A 6,000-nucleotide genomic window follows, 5' to 3' on the forward strand; every position below is an offset into this window, starting at 1 on the left:
ATTCATGCATCATTTTGTGATAATATTTTTTCTGTGTTGCTTTGATTGTTTTACAATGTGTTATATATCAAAATGATCGCAATTTAGTGTAAAATACAACAATAAAAAAGTAACTTGTTAGCTTTAACCGTTTTTCACACAGCTCGATTTGAATACAATTATGTATGAATTTTTTTTTTGTCGCTACCATATACGTATTGCATTATTTATATATGATAATATTTTTTTCATTTCTGATGGTTGCATACTAAACTTCAGGCAATGACAAAAAAAGGAGCCAAAAATGAACTCTTAATCTTGAAAACTAAGGGGGCTGTGATTTTTTGAAAAAATTATTTTTTCTGCTACCGCGCTCACTCCAAACCCGCCTCGGCATAAGGGAGATGTTTTGGTTTTTAGGGCTTCGGCGTAAGAGGGATAAGTCCTTGGAAGCCCTTAAGTACCCGGTGGTAGCGGCAGGAAACACAGTTTTCCCCGATACCGATGGTGATAGTAGTCAGTAGTTCAGCTTATGTCTCCCCTTGCCTTCTCCTTCCTACCGGCCTCATTAGCATTCTTGCCTTAGTCCCAGTTACGTCACTGTCGTACTGGTCCTCAGATGTAACATATTGTACATAATGTCTAGTTCATAAGGAGCTTCTTTTTCAAATTTTTGTTTGCTATGGTCATTAATGTTGTTTGATAGTTTTAAGGTTACTTAATTTTTATGTTACGTACTAATTTGTAACTTGATCTAGATTATATGAACTAACCTTAATTGTTTTTCATTGGAATCCTTTTGGAAAGTAATTTGTGTTCTTCCTTTTTTCCAAGCTTGGTATTTTCTCTGGTACTATTTCAATGAGCGACACGGCCAAGCCCAGAAAAGGAATTTTGACGTAGGAAAAATCTATTTCTGGGCGAAGGGCCCATGTCGCCCAGTGAAATCCCACCCTTGTCTTTCCACCTCCAACTGTGCACCAAGCTTGGGTGCTATCTGCAGGTATGACGTCACAGGCGCTAGCTACACAGTAGCAGGTAGTGAGCCGTAGGTCGGCTCCTCTCTTCTTGAGGTTTTTTGATGTAGGAGAGGCTAATTGGAGAAGGACCCATGGTAGTGTTTCACTCGCGCCCAGAAACCATACCGAACGCCTTTTTATTAAAGGTGAGCGACGCCAGAATATTCTGGCATTTCCAATTTAGCGGTTCTCTGGTATTATAACAATATTTTACCTTAGAAATAGTGCTAAAGGAACCTATTTCACTGGGCGACACGGGCCCTTCGCCCAGAAATAGATTTTTCCTACATCAAAATCCCTTTTTGAAACAAATTCGAAGTCGCTAGCACAATACTTAGATTATGGTGAATTTTAAAAAAAACTTTTCCTTTCCTCCGCGCGCGATTCTCCGCCTCAAATCTCCGAAATGCGTATGTTGCATTATCGTTATATTTGCTCCATTTCATATTAGGCTTTTCACAGAGTTTTATATATGAAAATGTTGCATAATTTCATGTAGAATACAACAATAAATAATTGAAGGTTGTAGCTTTTTTCTCTCATTTTCCAATATTTGCATATAAAAAAAATATATAAAAAATTCTACATTCGGTCAACTTTAACTCGTCCGAAATGGCTGAAAACTGCAATTGTAAGCTAAAACTCTTACAGTATAGTAATATTCAATTATTTATCTTCATTTTGATACAAATTTAAATTGGAAGTCTCTAGAACAATATTTAGATTTATGATGAATTTTTGAAAAAAACATTTTTTTACGTCCATGCGTTACGAATTCATGCATCATTTGTGATAATATTTTCTCTGTGTTTGCTTGTTTGATCGTTTTACAATGTGTTATATACCAAAATGATTGCAATTTAGTGTACAATACAACGAAAAAAAAAATTAACTCGTTAACTTTAACCATTTTGCTCACAGCACGATTTGAATACAATTATATATGAAATTTTGTTTTTGCGCTATCATATATTGCATATTATATATGATATTTTATTTTTTTCATTTCTGATGGTTGCATACTAAACTTCAGGCAATAACAAAAAAGGAGCCAAAAATGAACTCTTAATCTTGAAAACTAAGCACGCTGTGATTTTTTGAAAAAAAATATTTTTTCCACTCGGCGCTCACTCCGAGGCCGCCTTGGCACACGGAGACAATTTTTTATTATACCCCTTCGGCGTAAGAGTGTTTAAAATACTCAAGTATAAGCATTATAGGGAGTTGTGTGTTTTTCTTTTAACTATCAAAATTAGGTTAATTCAAAGTGTTTATAGAGGAATTTTAAGTATTCATGGATTTTAGCTATTCGTGGGGTTGTAGTACCCATCCCCCGCGAATACAGGGGGTCCAATGTATGCACATATAACTAGATGGGACCTCATCTTGAGCTTGCCTGAAAATCAAGCTCTAGAGACAATCACAAGCTACCATAAAGTGGTGGGTTTTTGGAAAAGCAAATCCTCCCAGAAAGATTTTCACACTACAAAAAATTTCAACAAGCATCTGAATCTATAGTAAAATTCAACTTCCATAATTAATTCTCAACCTTAAGTAAATAAACCCAATGAACTTTGTAGTAAAAATTAAAACTTTATTAACCTTAAATTTACGGATGTAGTACATCACATCGGATTTTGATATAAAAAGCATTACTACAGTAGTATACCTTAACTAGAAATTTCACAAATGCCTAAAGGATTTGTTATTGAACTTGACGAAAAAAAAAAATACAGTTAAGGAAGGTTAAAGCTCAACTGCCAGCCAATGAGAACAGCAAAGCAAAAGCAAATGGATGAAACGTAAAGTACACATTGCAAAACAGCTGGGGCTGGAGGTTAAAATTTAAAAAAAATAAGCAAATTACTTTCAGTACTAGTATTCATGTGGCTTTGCACCATGAAGCAATGATACTGATGTATGAAAATAATATGCCAGTAGAAAAGGAATATACAAAAATTAAGTGTATTGCTTCTTCTCTATCTGCATTAAAACAATGCAGGTGCATTCTTAAGAGAAAAAAACAAGAGGTACAAAAACATAAAACATCCACTGTACTGATAGATTCTATTACACAGTTCAAGCAATGTAGGAATAAGACAAAAAGGCTATTACCATGGTGCAATTCCAAGTCAATCTTCAACATCACAAGTGACTTTTGACTTTTTCTAAAATGTTATTCTTATGAGACAAAATTTGACAAACTGCTAAGTACGTAGCTACCTGGACTAAAACAACATGCTGGAGCCTTCCCGCACATCTCTACTTATCTGTATCATAATCGTAAATGTGCACTGTAAGCTCTTACCTAACCTACAATTAGTGATTAAGAAGTATTTGCAGAAAGATGGAGCCATTGTTCCTACCTTACATGCTACACCACGAACCCCAGGGATCAACTTTGAATGAGAAGCAGTCAACTGGGAGAAGGCAGTTCTGCTGGTAATGAGAGGAAATATACATCTCTTGATGCTCCCATTCATAAACCCCATGAATGCCATACTGCTCTAGTATTCTAAGCCTTTCCACATCTGACACATTTTTCACAAAAGCAAGCTTACTTGAGATGAGGTCATCTTGCAAGTGATATCAGATACACTAACTGCAAAAGACAAAAATTCATAAATAAAGTAGCACAATACCTACGGTGCTTTACTCCCTAAGTAAATTAAGTACTGTATATATTTTTAAACTACAAATGGCACTACATACTGTATAACACTTCCACTAAAAGTCTGAGTACAGATTGACTGAAACTATAACTCTGTGCACATACAACAGCCATTTAAGCAACATTTAGCATACCATAATGGTAACACCTTCACATCATTTTTCTAAAAGTATGTGGTATCAAATTTTCTGAAAAAATATGTACCTAACATGACTTTTGACAGAATCAATACTTTATCACAAAATGAATCAAGTATGCATGAGAGTTATACATACATACAATTGTTGTGTATAAATAGATTCCATACTGATATATGACCTTGGTTAACTGAAAAGACTGGAAATTACTTGAAAAAACTCCAAGCTTACTTTTGATAACAAATTGCAACATGGTAATTAGCCTTCATATCTATGCTATCCACATTAAATTCACACCTTATATTCTGCTGATAAGGAAGGGAATGCACTGCATTCACTTGACGAGAAAGATGCCATGTGTTTTGCCCACCGTCTTAGGTGAGGGAGTGAACTGGGAGGACTGGAGGGAACATGTCCTGAAGCTAAAACAGTTGTATCTAGCTTTGATGGCTTGTATCCTCCAACATAGCTGAATTTTGAAAGGTGGGCATCAAGGACTGGCAGCTCCTGCATAGGTGGAACTATTCATTTACAAGTGTCTTTAAAAAGTACTTATGGTATGAACTTTTTTACCTCAAATTCTGCACAGTAAAATGAAAGCCATATGCAATAAAAAACAGTATACAGTATGTAAAACCTACTAAACAAGTACTTATATTTCTTTAATAGATCCCAACATTTAAAATATTTTCATTTTGTTATAACAATATACAATGTATTCATTTGTCAAGAGAATAACATAATTTAATATTAAGAGATATCACAGTATGTATAAAAACACACTGAACACTACCCTATTAAAACCAGATTTTCAAAATTAAGATGACATTAAAAAAAACTAGGTTTTATATACACACAGTACAGCCCCCAATTATGCAAGAATTTGGTCCATCCACGGCCTCGCAGAATTGAAAATTCGCATATTTCAAAACACATATCTTATGGGAATAATTCAATTAGGGCCAAGGCAAATGGCAACTTACCCAGTCAAACTTTTTTATACTACCCATTTTCAATACTTTTTATGTACTATACTGTAATTTTTTCTAATATGAAATTTTCTTGTGGATAAATAAAACGTTAAAAAGGTTTTAATAACTTGAACAAGTTTAAAATTACACACAGGATAGTGAAAACTCCCACATGTAAACAAAGCCACCATTGGGTGCAATGTACTGTACGATACAGTCATTTCCTTTAAAAAAAAAACCTATTGGATGGAATTTCCTCTACCTATCCTCTGCCAAAAAATCCTTCAAACTCCTCGTTCTCATCCTCCGTGAAGAGTTCTTCAGCCGAAGGAAGGCTTTGTGAACCGTTTCAGGTACGGACGGATCATGCATGTCTTTACTCCCGTTACGCCTAACAAACTTGGTTATGAGCGCCTGTCTCAGTTTCTTTGTCCACCACATTCACTATGTAATTGTTTTCATATACGTAAATTTATTCTATGATAAAAAAAGAACTAATGAAAAGTCAAAATTTGATATGAAATTACAATTTCTTAAAAAGAAACGATAAAATTAAAAATTCAACATGACATGACAGTTTCTTGAAAAGTTTAGATTTGATATGAAATTACAATTTCTTAAAAAGAAATTATAAAAAATTCAACAGGAAATGACAGTTTCTTGAAAAGTTTAGATATCTCTCTATGGTGTTATTCTACTTATTGCCGCAAAGTCAATGAAAAAACAAAGTTGGGGCGGATAGCTGTAGTCTCTGACGTCACGGCAGAATTTCAAATTTCGCGGCAGTGCTAATTGACTGGTCAGGTGATTCCCGTACCCCTCCCTCTACTGGGGAATGTAGAACTACCACAACTAAACCTCAGAATTTTGATGCCTACCTGTCCATGTGAGGGGAGGTGGGTGCTCTAATGATGTAACTACCAGGTAAGTATATACGTACATTATTTTACCATAAAAATATCATCATTTTTACGTATGCAACTTACCTGGTAATTACATATAGCTGATTGGCACATTTTGGAGGTGGGGCCATGGCAGCTAACCATATTTAATGAGGAATTTTCTATTGGAATTTAGTAGTTCTCTTTTAGTCCTTACCTTTTAAGATAGCTGACTTGAAGGTTACTGCCTCTTAAGTCTGCCAAGCTATATATACGTACCAGCATTGGCGGGGTATATGGAGCCGCACACTAAGCTATAGAAGTGTACCAGCATTGGCATGA

At 34.9% G+C, this 6,000-nt stretch overlaps 1 protein-coding gene and 1 pseudogene across 1 annotated transcript in view; one reads left to right on the forward strand and one right to left on the reverse strand.

The window, feature by feature from the left end:
• The window catches only part of LOC135220753 (histidine--tRNA ligase, cytoplasmic-like), a 66,024-nt pseudogene extending 61,701 nt beyond the window's left edge, over window positions 1-4,323 (reverse strand).
• The window catches only part of LOC135221242 (elongation factor 1-beta-like), a 127,540-nt gene that overhangs the window by 98,115 nt on the left and 23,425 nt on the right, over window positions 1-6,000 (forward strand). The window lies entirely within an intron of this gene.

The sequence above is a fragment of the Macrobrachium nipponense genome, chromosome 2, assembly GCF_015104395.2.
Source record: "Macrobrachium nipponense isolate FS-2020 chromosome 2, ASM1510439v2, whole genome shotgun sequence".
In the NCBI taxonomy this organism is placed as follows: domain Eukaryota; kingdom Metazoa; phylum Arthropoda; class Malacostraca; order Decapoda; family Palaemonidae; genus Macrobrachium; species Macrobrachium nipponense.